This window comes from Neofelis nebulosa, chromosome 13, assembly GCF_028018385.1.
Source record: "Neofelis nebulosa isolate mNeoNeb1 chromosome 13, mNeoNeb1.pri, whole genome shotgun sequence".
NCBI lineage: Eukaryota > Metazoa > Chordata > Mammalia > Carnivora > Felidae > Neofelis > Neofelis nebulosa.
In genome coordinates, this window is record NC_080794.1 from 82,951,809 (window position 1) to 82,964,177 (window position 12,369).

General features: G+C 46.4%; 1 protein-coding gene and 1 long non-coding RNA gene across 7 annotated transcripts in view; one reads left to right on the forward strand and one right to left on the reverse strand.

Moving 5' to 3' along the window:
* Positions 1–2,358: 2,358 nt before the first annotated feature.
* Positions 2,359–7,240, reverse strand: LOC131493489 (uncharacterized). Of its 2 annotated transcripts, none has more exons than XR_009252706.1 (2): positions 6,583–7,240; positions 2,359–2,900 (listed from the first exon to the last, which is right to left on the reverse strand). It is a non-coding gene; the product is annotated as an uncharacterized LOC131493489 (long non-coding RNA). The 2 variants fall into 2 exon arrangements; XR_009252707.1 differs by lacking the exon at positions 6,583–7,240 and adding an exon at positions 5,472–6,168.
* The window catches only part of PLEKHA1 (pleckstrin homology domain containing A1), a 58,501-nt gene continuing 52,468 nt past the window's right edge, over positions 6,337–12,369 (forward strand). For 2 of the 5 annotated variants that reach the window (XR_009252705.1, XM_058697999.1), the window contains exon 1: positions 6,338–6,465. The gene's annotated coding sequence lies outside the window, so the exon portion shown is untranslated. Of the gene's footprint in view, positions 6,466–12,369 lie in introns of all 5 variants that reach the window. The other 3 variants (XM_058697998.1, XM_058697996.1, XM_058697997.1) reach the window with 2 other exon arrangements.

Here is a 12,369-nt window from a genome sequence, read left to right on the forward strand (position 1 = left end):
AAATGAACAAGGAGCCATCGCGGTCCTGCTCTAGTCCGCCTAAGTCTGTTTATTTACTTTTGTAGCCAGAAGGGGTGTAGGGTACACTTGGGAAAGCAAACTCAAGTCCCCCTGTGTTATTAGTCAAGGTTTTCCAGAGAAACAGACTACTTAGGACTTACGGAGATAGATATAGAAAGATATAGGGGCGTCTGGGTGGCTCAGGCGGTTAGGCGTCCGACTTCAGCTCAGGTCATGATCTCGCGGTCCGTGAGTTCGAGCCCCGCGTCGGGCTCTGTGCTGACAGCTCAGAGCCTGGAGCCTGCTTCCAACTCTGTGTCTCCCTCTCTCTCTGACCCTCCCCCGCTCATGCTCTGTCTCTCTCTGTCTCAAAAATAAACATTAAAAAAAAAAAAAAAAACTTAAAAAAAAGAAAGATATAGATAGATGGACATAAAGATAGATAGATATATGAGAAAGGAGACTTCTGTAGTTTCCTCGGCAATGGAGGCCGAGAAGTCCCACAGTCTGCTGCCTGGGCTGGTGGTGGCTTTGGGTTTGAGCCCAGGGGCGCGGAGGTCTGAAGGGCAGGAGAAGAGGTGTGCCTCCTCAGCTCAGGCAGCCATGCCTTTTTGTTCTGTTCAGGCCCTAAATGGATCGGACGATGATGCCCATCACATTGGGGAGGGAGATCTTCACTCAGTCCACCGATTCGAATGTTAATCTCTTCCAGAGACAGCTTCACAGACACATGCAGAAATCACGTTTTAGCAGCTATCTGAGCCTCAGTCAAGCTGACACATATAGTTGGCCATCACATCCTCCTTAGGCTGGCGTCCTGGGTCCTTATGCAGGAGCCCTCCCCCACCTCTCCCCCCCCCGCCCCCCAGCGCCATATCCACGCAGCCCTGCTTTCCAGCAGTACCAAACTCCCCAAGATCCTAGACCACAATTACTTCCATCGCAGGCACCCCAGATAGGCGTGAGGTTCACAGCCATCAGAGTCGTTCCAGAACCTACCCACCGTCGTCCATCTTGGTCAGGCGAGCTCGGAAATTGGGCTAAACTGAAAAATACAATCGTGGATATTGGTGGAGCCATCAATATGTGCCAGACGCTTTGCTAAGAGTATGTCTTCGCTAATATGCGTTATTTCATTTAAGACTCATCATGAGCTGTAAAGTGGGAATTACTATTGACTCCATCTTACGGATGAGGAAATGTTGAGGCTCAGAGAAGTAATGAGCCCAAGGTCATAGTAGTCAGGGCAGATGGACTTCAGAGCCGTAGCTCCTTGCTATCCTATCCTTTCCTGGGATGGGACCCATGATGTCCACAGGGCTCCCGGTGGAAGCTGTGACTTCTTGTCTTCCTCTGGGGGTCGGAGCACGGCAGCCCTCCCAAACACCTGACACGTTGGTTCTTGTTATTGAATGTACGTACACTCTTCCGACAAATGACAAGAAGGACGAGAGAAACCAGCGGCCTTAAACTCAAGGAGGAGCTTGGCCAGAGTGGGGCAGGTGAATTGCAGGGTCTGAGGAGGAATTCCCACAGGCCGAGGGATGTGTGAAGCCCAAAATGGATTCATTCCCAGATCTTCTCCCATCTCTGTCTGGGAGAAAGAGCTCTTTACTTTCTAGAATGTTCCTCCACTTAGCTCCCCAGCCGTGGTCCTGGACACACACTTTGGCTTCAGAAAAACCTTCCTTTTCACATTTTCATGCTACCCTGGAGCAAGAGTCCACATGTTTGGACGAGAGCAGGCATTCTGTGCTCCACGACTTTAGGGCTTACCAGCATCCCAGACCTGCCACATGCGGTCAAGAGAATTAAAGTATGACCTAACTGGGGTGTGTGATGGGGCTGGAGCCTCACCAGACCCCAGAGATCACAGTGGGTGCTGAGGACTTTTAGGGGTCCCGTGGAATTAGGCAATAAATACTCTGCATCAGGTTCCATTCCTTATTGCCTGATGATTCCAAGACAGAACATACCTGGTTCTGCTCCCTAAAAATCCCGGAGGCAATTATCTCCCCTGATCCCCCTTTTTTTTCTTGTTGAGCCTGGAGTTTGGGTTGGTTGCTGACCTGTTCTGAAATCCTGTTCTCACATCTCTGCGAGCACGACTTGGTGAGCAGTCCTTCATAGTTCCTTCCTGATTGCCCTCCAGCCTTGGGACACAAGAGTGAGCTCCAGAAGGAGCATCCAGTCACCTGATCTGTATTCTGGGTAGGTCACTTAATCCGCCCCACCCTGGGTAATTACTGAGACTCATCCTTCATATCGCTTGGCTGAGGCTCAGTACGTGGGAAGGCTGGGAGGGCCAGCCTTCTGCCTCCTCAACCAGGACAGCAACCCCACTGACGGCTACAGGTTTCATTTTTATTTTTTATTTTATTTTTTTAACTTAAAAAAATATTTATTTTTGACAGAGAGAGAGAGAGAGAGAGAGAGACTGAGCACAAGTGAGCAGGGGAAGGGCAGAGTGAGGGGGACAGAGGATCCAAAGCGGCCTCCACGATGACAGCAGAGAGTCTGATGTGGGGCTTAAACTCATGGAACTGTGAGATCATGACCTGAGCCCAAGTTGGACGCTTAATCGACTGAGCCACCCGGGCGCCACACGGGTTTCATTTTTAAACTGAAAATTAGGGAGGAGCTGTTTTTCACTCTCTGCTACTCAGTTTCTGGAGGAGACATGACAGGAACAAAGCTGGGTTCCCAGAGCGTTTGGTTCATGTTCAATTCTTGTACCACATTGGTTCTGGTTTGTAGCGAGAATAAGGGTTTACTTCTGGAGTTGCCTCTTCGGTTAACTTCTGATTCTGACTGTGAAGTTGGCTGGTGGCCTTCACCATGGAACAAATATTTCTGTTCTAGGCACTGAAGATACAGTGATGAACAAAACAGCTAAAATCCTGATGAACAAAACAGATAAAAACTACAGGTCACACTCTAGTGCAACATGCAGAAAATAAACAAGATAAATAAGTAAAATATAAAATGCATAGGAAAGGGATCATTGCTAAGGAGAAAAATATAAAGCAAGGAAGGAAGGGGCGCCTGGGTGGCTCAATGGGTTAAGTGTCTGACTTCGGCTCAGGTCATGATCTCACGGTTTGTGAGTTTGAGCCCTACATCAGGCTCTGTGCTGCTGACAGCTTAGAGCCTGGAGCCTACCTGAGATTCTGTGTCTCCCTCTCTCTCTGCCCCTCCCCAGCTCACTCTCTGTCTCCTCTCTGTCAAAAATAAACATTAAAAAAATAAAATAAAATAAAATAAAGCAAGGAAGGGAGATGTGAGGTGTCTGTGAGGGGAGAGAGGTCCAATATTTCAGAGGCGACAAGTGCTCAGTAACTTTCTGTGTGATTTTGGATCAGTCATGTGACTTGTCTACACTGATCTTTGTGTCGTCGAAGGAGTTAATTCTATGTGGAGGATCCTCCACATAAGCGTATGGAAGGGACTCAGTGGATATTTTTGAATGGAATATCAAATGTTTTACACACTCAAGGCATAAAGAGGAGGAGAGTGATGTTTTAAAGGTAAATTGCAGATTCTTGAATTCAGACTCCTCCTCTCCCTTTTCTTCAGATGACAAGTAGCCATGGAATATTCCAGCATTCCTCACTGCTGTCTGTGGGTCCCGAATGTTCTTGGTTTGTTCTCAGACTGTAATTTCAACAGGGGAATATTCCACATACTTCTTCTTTTTTAAATAACACTGAGAGCACTGTTATGTAATAAACCTCTCTATCTCCCCCAAAAAAAAGGCTGGAGGAAAAGGAGAGGGAAGAATATTATTATGGTTATTATTATTATTATTGCGGCCACTGCATTTACTGGCTGATCCTGACCCTTCCATACAGAAGGGTGTTAACAGGTGTGCTAGTTACACCCCAAACTCACAGTACCCCTGGCATTACTTGGTTGTGCGTCCTTAGGTAATTGAGTCACTTTTCCGGCTTTCCTCATTGCCTAATACACGTGGCTGTCAATATCAAACAAACTTTGGGACTTATTAGGCAAAAAGAACAAGGGAATAATTTAAAAGCATGCAGTCAATAATGTCATATGGTACTAACAATAAAGAGAAAGTTTCCCTCTGGGTCCTGTCCAGAGGGGGTGAGAAGCTCTCTGCTTCAATGGTCTGATCTCTGGGCGAGGGTTTCCAGATCAAATACATGTTAAATTTGAATCTGAATTTCAAATAAACATGATTTTGTTTTATTTTGTTTTGTTTAAGGATGTCCCAAATATCCCCACTTAGAATCTTCTAAGATTCCAGAGCTATAGACCCCCTCCAGACCATCTGGCCAGGGAAGGCAATCTCAAATATCCAGAGGAATCAGAAAGGTGACATCTGGATTTTTATATGAAATCTATTTTTATGCATTTTTTTATTAAAAAAATTTTTAATGTTTATTTAAGAGAGACGAGAGAGAGAGAGAGAGAGAGAGAGAGAGAGAGAGAGAGAGAAAACATGAGTGGGGGAGGGGCAGAAAGAGAGGAAGATACAGAATCCGAAGCAGGCTCCAGGCTCTGAGCTGTCAGCACACAGCCCGATGCGGGGCTCGAACTCATGAACTGTGAGATCATGACCTGAGCTGAAGTTGGATGCTTAACTGGGTGAGCCACCCAGGCGCCCTGAAATCGTCCTATTTTTAAATGTTTGCCACACATTCAGTTAAAAAAAACAAAAACAAAAACCCACTGCATGAACCAAAGGAAATAGTGCTCTGGCCAGTTTATAAACTATGATGATGCCAAACCCTTTCAACCATTATACAGATGAGGAAGTAAAGCCTCAAGAAGACAGGGGTCGGTGAAGCTACACAGCTAAGGCTTCTCAAAAAGTAACAGAACAATCATCTTGGGACTGTTGAAGAAAGAGCCAGGACTGGAGCTTTCCATGGAAGGTGAAGTCACCTCCATCAGCTTATGGGACTCTGAGAACATTCTTCAAGTTTAGCAGTTGAAATGGCTGAGACTCAAGAAAGATCAAAGCGTCACCCTCTGCCTAAAGTCACACAGGTATGTCTCCACAGGTGAGTTGAGGGCTGTTTTTCACTTCTCCTTTGATTTAGATGACATAATACCCAAACTCCCTTTAGGATCCTAGTAAAGATAAACTCCAAATCCAATTTTCTGCCTCATAAACAGAATGGAGTCAGGAGGCCAGGCTGAGTGCCCAGACTTTTAACCCGGCTCACAAATACAGAAGGGATGTACATCTTCACATGGGAAAGATGTTCTAAAAGGCCTGGACAAAGATTTTGAAGGGATAAGGATGTGATCTAAAGCTGTGCAGGAAGGAAAGGAAGGACACAGACATAAATATTTACGAGAGCCTAGTGTGTGCCATGCACAGCAAGAGTGTGGCACAGAACTTTTTCCCTGATCTTGGCACGTCTGAATAATTCTCATTTTTCAGGTTTCAGCTCAAGCATCACTTCCTCCGAGAGTACCCCTCCATCTCTTTAACTTACTCCGTTTCTCCACCTAAGTAAAATCTAAAGTGATGTTGCTTAAGGATATCTCCCTTCACAGATTGCAGGCTCCGTGAGGACAGGACGGTGTCTGTCGCGCTCTCAGACGTACGCTTAGCGTCTATCATGGGACTTGGCACATAGTAGGTGCGCAACAAATATGTTAAACATTTATGAATAGTCATGAGAATAATATTTATGCTCCATCTTTCCCGAAAGAATTTCAGTTAATCCTTCAAGTTTCTCTAAGCCTCCTGTCCTATACAGTAGGAAGTGGAACCAATAGTTCCAGGGAGAAACGGTTACGAGCAAAGAATTGGCGCGCAGAGCTGTAAAGCGTTTTTCTCCAGGTCACACAGCGGCCTGTCAATTTATGCTTCCTGGACCGATTATGGAACAGCTTGCAAACAAATTATTCGCAAACGAGCGAAGCCTATTTTTAAAGATCCCCATGCCGCGAAGCTCTAGCCGATGACATCAGAGAACCCCGAGCTTCCGCCCCGCCCACTCCGAGCCAAGCCCCTGCTCCTCGAAAACTACCAATCCCAGGAGGCACCGCAGCGCAGTGGACCAGGGCTCCACGCGCGGCCCGCCCCGACGCGCCGAGGCCGCCTCCTCTGGAATTAGGAAGACGCCCGATGCCCGGCCCGCCACGCCGCCGGGGCCCGCGCGGGGCCTGCCGGGACTTGTAGTCTCCGCGGGCTGGGAGTGCCGGCTTCGGAATCTCGGCCGCCGTCTGGGGGCTGAGGCGGCGCGGGCACGCGTGCGCAGTGTGCGGACTGGCCGTCGTGGGCGCCGCTCCGGCAGCTCGGTGGCTGTGGGAGCCGGGGCCGCGGCGGCGTGGGTGCTGCGGGCGGAGGGCCGACGTGAAGCTGGGCGTGAGGAGCGCGGCCGCACCGGGGCGGGGTGGGCGGGGCCGGGCTCTGGGAGCGCCGCGCCGGCTGAGGCGATCGGGGAGGCGGCCGAGCGTCCGCCGAGGAGCCGGCGGGCGCTGGTGAGTGCGGGGCGGCGGGCGGCGGGCGGTGCAGGGTCCCGGGCTGCCCCGCGGCCCCTGTCGGCGTGTGTCCGCCCCGCGCGGCTGCACCTGGGCGAGGCCGCGGCGCAGGCTCACCTGCGCGCGGGCTCCGGGGCGGCGGGAGGGGGCGGCGTCCTCTTCCCGCGACTCCTTTATTGTTTTCCTGACCTCAGCCCTCGGCGGCGTCCGGCGGAGGAGGGCGGGGAGGCCGGCGGCGGTCGCGGTCGCCGACGAGCTAGCTAGTCGGGGGGCTGTGCCGGGGAAGGACGGTCGTGCGCTGCTCCTGGACGCCCTGCGCCGGCCAGCTGTCCGGGGATTCCCGGCGGGCGACGCCTGTCGGGGTGGCCCGACTCCAGGACTGTGCCCACGGGGGCTCAACTGCCCGGGGCATCGTTTTCTACGGTCTTAACGCGCTTTCACTTTAGGACTCTCCGAGTCTGCAGCCGACTCCGCCCTGTGCTATGCATAGAATCACGCTTTCCCTTCGCACCTTAATGGTGCAGATGACCGGTGCGAGGGTTGAAAGTGACTTGTCCAAGGTCACGCGGGTAGGACCAGGGAGGCGACCCGAACCCAGGTCCTTAAGCCTCGATCCCAGCCGGCAGCCGCAGCGCTTTGGGGAGGTCCTGAGTGGTTTGTGGTTTATTTCAGATGCTTTCTAATGACCCTCCTTGGATAGATCATCAGAGGGGAAAGTGTTGTCATAGTGAAAACGGTCTTGTTATTTATAGTGTTTACTGCCTTTGTTGACTTCTGGTTACGCTGAGTCCCATAGCAGAGCACCTGCCCTCGGCTGGGCACTCGATCGCTCTGGCGGGGGCGGGGGGCGGGGGGCAGATCCAAGAAGAGGTTTAAGGAAGAAATATGCACGCGATTTGTGCCCTTTTCCTCTTGTTTCACCTTCCAGTCCTGCGATCCTTCTTAATTTTACGATGGATCGTTGTCTGTTTCAGCAAGACTTTCTTTGCTTTAATGAAGTCATTGCCCTTTGTGAATTAGTTTTCTAACTAGAAAATCTTATTTCCTGTGTGTTTAATGACTGGAACAAGTAGCGCGGTATGAGTTTTGTAACTATTGTCTCTTATCTTAGAACTGCTGATCAAGTCCGCTTTATTACCCCCCGTCCCCCAAGCGCTCAGCTTACATACTTTCTGTTAGTTTAATGCCATTGAGACACTTTTGACAGCGAAATTTGGCCAAGCTTTAATATGATTCAGAGAAAAACTGAAAAGAGTCATTTTGTGAAACTCCATTTTTCTTCACCATGTGAAGAACTTGAAGAACTGTTATTTCAAAAATAGTAAGACCCATTCTTACTAAAATTGCTATCGCTTTTCGTACTCGCAATTTTCATATTAATACACTGGTGGCAAAAAAATATTTCCCCAAACATAGTAGGTTTAAATACACCTTATCTTGGCCAAATCTTCCCAAGGAAAATTACATATTAGAATAATTATGTATTTTAAACATGCATGTTTAAGCTTAGCAGAATTTGGGTTAATGGTTAATTCATTTTATAGTGCCATAAACCCTAGAATGTTTCCACTGATGAATTTCTCTTGAATAGAGAGCCCTATCAAAGGATAGCAAGGGACATGGCTGTGAATTTGCTCTTTGCGGTAAGCAGTGGGTAACTTTTGTGACATTGAGAAGATGTGATTCATCTGTGTTGAAACTGCTTCATATGGCACTTTATCTTGCTAATTAGTAGTTTTATGGTTGCTTTGGGGAGGAGGGAAGTAGCAGGTTTGTATCTTTTTTATTCTCCGGTTTTAGCAATGTAGCCAAATAGGAAAGAGAGGTGATGCCTAAATTTGAGTTGGTCATAGACTAGGAGAGACAGTAAAACAGGATAAGTATACAATTGTTAGGAAACTGCCATGAGTTCATAAGCCGGAAGGACCTTTTTAGAAATGTTTAAGGGCATTAAGAATAGCATTGGGGTATTTTCTTTAGAAAGTCGCTGTGGGCAGTCCTCGCACGTTTGTTGTTAACTTATAGGATATGAGGATGTTGAAGACGCCTGAGAAAATATCTGGAAAAGATGGAAACATTTTATGTGTTTATAGGGGCTTTTTCTCTAAAAATGTCTAATGCAGCTTAAAAAACAAAAAAACAAGACTTAAGCCCGAAAGTTCTTATGGCCATACTGCAAAACTTGCTGTTATTTTGACTGTATGATACTTTGTAACCCAGAATGAAATCTGTGAAATAATTTATTAGCATAATTTAAGTCAGACTTTGATTTTGAAATATTGCTTGCTGTTAAGTAGTTGTTCTTGTTTAAGTATTTCTGGTGTTTAAGAATGGGAGAGATAAATCATTTTCTGAGTAGAATATAGTAATTATTCAGATGTGACAACAGTTAACTCTGCTTTTATGAGACCCCAAACTTCAAGTACCATAGCAGTAACTGCCTCAGCCTTCAGCTTGAGCTGAAGTACTATGCAAGTATTACTTCTTTACATGCTTGAGCATTTTACTGTTATTAATATTAAATTTTGATTTTCTTTTTTTTTTTTTTTTTTTAAATTTTTTTTTTCAACGTTTTTTATTTATTTTTGGGACAGAGAGAGACATAGCATGAACGGGGGAGGGGCAGAGAGAGAGGGAGACACAGAACCGGAAACAGGCTCCAGGCTCCGAGCCATCAGCCCAGAGCCTGACGCGGGGCTCGAACTCACAGACCGCGAGATCGTGACCTGGCTGAAGTCGGACGCTTAACCGACTGCGCGCCACCCAGGCGCCCCTAAATTTTGATTTTCAATTTCAAGATGGTTCTCTCGCTTCTGATCTGCAGTGATATAATAAAATGGCTTCAGTAGGAAATAAATATGAAAATTGAGTTTTAATGGTTTTGACCATCGTGAGTACACAGCATTTAAAAAGGTACTGACATGATACCAGAAAAGAGTTCTTAGGGCAGAAACTTGGTGGTTTTTGATGCTTGTCTGTTATTTTTAGCAACATAGAAATATGGGATGTTTTTATTTAAAAATAAAAATTCCTGTTGCTGCTTGTTTAGCAGTAGGACTCTGTTATGCCTAATGAGTAACATGAAACCACTGAACTCTAATATTTTTCCTAATAGCGGCTGTGTAATAAAGAATATGTGAGCTTATAATGCCTAGAAGATATTTAAGCAAACGTATTTGCTGTTTATTTTGATAAGCCTTTTGATTAGTTGCATTGCTTTGATTCAGGGAAGTAGTGTTCTGGGGATGTTATATCGTAAGTTTTCTTTGATTTGGAATGTCTGTTGACCGTGAAAGAAAATGAGTGTCCTTTAGGATATTTTTTAGCATTTAAAGAAATCTGAAGGTCTTAAATATTTTTTCCTACATAGAAACCTTATAATTGTCAGTCTGATAGTTTTATTTTCCAAAAAGTTGTGGTTTTATCCTTCCATACAGCCTAGCCTTTATAGTTTAACCATTGAACTTTGGATTCTGTATTCAGTTTACCCTCTTCCCGAAGAAAGGACAATCACAGGCACTTAGAACTGGAAGCAGTCTCAAAGGACTTCTAATGTAGCGTCTTACCCAGTACAGTAAATCCCCCGTGGGAATTTTCATGTCAGGTGTTTCCTCTCATTACTAAGGGCAGTGATGCTGTTCTGTATGTCATCAGGTTATTGAGCAGTCTGAGCTTGGTGAAAACAAACAGAAGACAGTTTTATTTTTCACTGTTTACTGCTTTCAGATATGATTTGTAGGCTCTTCCTTTTCCCCCTCTCTCTCCACCTCATAATATGGACAAATGATAGCTTTTCCATCATTGACAGCTATTAAAAGCTCATCTGTCTGTTTCAGTTTAAACCTTCAATCTCCTATTCAATTTCAAGTTCCTTTCCTCTCTTACCCCAGTGTCAGGCCACTTACTGCTTGAAGTACTTGGAGTGGAGAGGGATTGTGGTATGCTCCCAGAATTCCTTTCCCTTTCCTCTTCTGGGATCTACTTGGTCAGGGACTCGTAAGAAGAAAAATGGAAAAAGACAAGTCTTACGGGGGGCTGTTAAAGCCCTCTTTTGATGAACAGTGGCAAGCCATTCATATCCACTGATAGTCACCCACGCTGGAACTTTTGGTGAGATCGCACTGAGAGACTCCCCACCGCACGTAGTTCCTGGATATGGAATTTGCTGTGGGTTAACCTTTTCCAGCCTACATGCCCACCTCCTTGTCCCTGTCGTGGTGTTAGTGTTAGTGCCACCCTCGGGTTCCTAGGAGTGTGTGGGGGGTGAGGCGGGTTGGGGATCTTCTCTCTACAGCCAGATGTTTTGATAACAGCAAGACAGCTCAAGTCTAGCTAACCGTCTGCAGTTTTCATTTAATCCACTGGAAACTCACTTCCTTGTGACGCCAAATGGTGCTATGCCAGCTGCAAAAATCTGCCCCCTTTTTGTGCCCTTACATTTCTTTTTTTTTTTTGGTCCCCTGCTCAGATAGCTGCACGATCAGTCACGCGGTCTACTTCATAAGTAGGCATTGAACTGGAGAATGGGATGCCAGTCTCTCCTCATAGGCACTTCTTGGTGAATGATTCTCTTGGAGGGCCCTGCCACTGTTTTTGGGTGAATACCCTCATCTTTTCCCTTTGTTCTCCCTGAAGACTCGAAAGACTTCTAATTTTTTCCCTCTCTTGTATCCCAGCCGCTTGTATTGAGTGATGCTAAGGTTAAGGTGTTGATTAGGGTGCCAGAGCTGCCCCTGTGTTGGGGGGGGGAAGGGGTGTCTGTGCTGGGCTCCCCAGGTGTTGATGTCCTTATATCTTCAGCTTTGTATTTGTTAGCAAATTTGGGTCGACAAGGCTAGTCTCACCCAACACTAGGTAACAAATGATAGTGAAGCCCTGTGGGCCTAACGAGGTCTCACTGTGCAGAATTAAAAAAAAATTTTTTTTACATTTATTTATTTTTGAGAGACAGAGAGAGACAGAGCACAAGGGGGGGAGGGGCAGAGATAGAAGGAGATACAGAATCCGAAGCAAGCTCCAGGCTCCGAGCTCTGAGCTGTCAGCACAGAGCCCGATGGGGGGCTCGAACTCACGAACCGTGAGATCATGACCTGAGCCGAAGTCGGACGTTTAACCGACTGAGCCACCCAGGCGCCCCTCACTGTGCAGAATTTAATTTTTCTTTTTTTTTCCCCTCTGTCTCTCACTGATTTTTGTTTTCTTTTTACTTTTTGGCTTACTTCCTGGTTCTTGACTGATGAAGTCTTAACTGTGAATATGTTAAGTTATGACTGATTATATGGTCTAACTATACCTTAGACTGAAGGATACATTTGGGGGGAGGTTTTAATAATGCAGTTTTATCTGTTCTCGCCTCATTCAATTTTTACTAAAAATATAATTACAAATAGAAATCCAGTATTTGAACCTTTTTCCTTCCATCGTCTAAGCAAACCAGTCATTTAAATCTGCTAGATGATTTCTTGTCTAATGAGGAAAAAGCAGCTTTCTATCTAGAAACTTAAATGTTAATACTCATTGCGGGGCGCCTGGGTGGCGCAGTCGGTTAAGCGTCCGACTTCAGCCAGGTCACGATCTCGCGGTCCGTGAGTTCGAGCCCTGTGTCAGGCTCTGGGCTGATGGCTCGGAGCCTGGAGCCCGTTTCCGATTCTGTGTCTCCCTCTCTCTCTGCCCCTCCCCTGTTCATGCTCTGTCTCTCTCTGTCCCAAAAAAAAAAAAAAGTTGAAAAAAAAATGTTAATACTCATTGCAACAACATGGATCTAAGGGTATTATGCTAAGTGAAATAAGTCAGAGAACGACAAATACCGTATGAGTTCACTCATTTGTGGAATTTAAGATACTAAATAAGTGAACAAAGAAAAAAAGAGACACCCCCTCCCCCCCCCCCCCCTTAACTATAGAG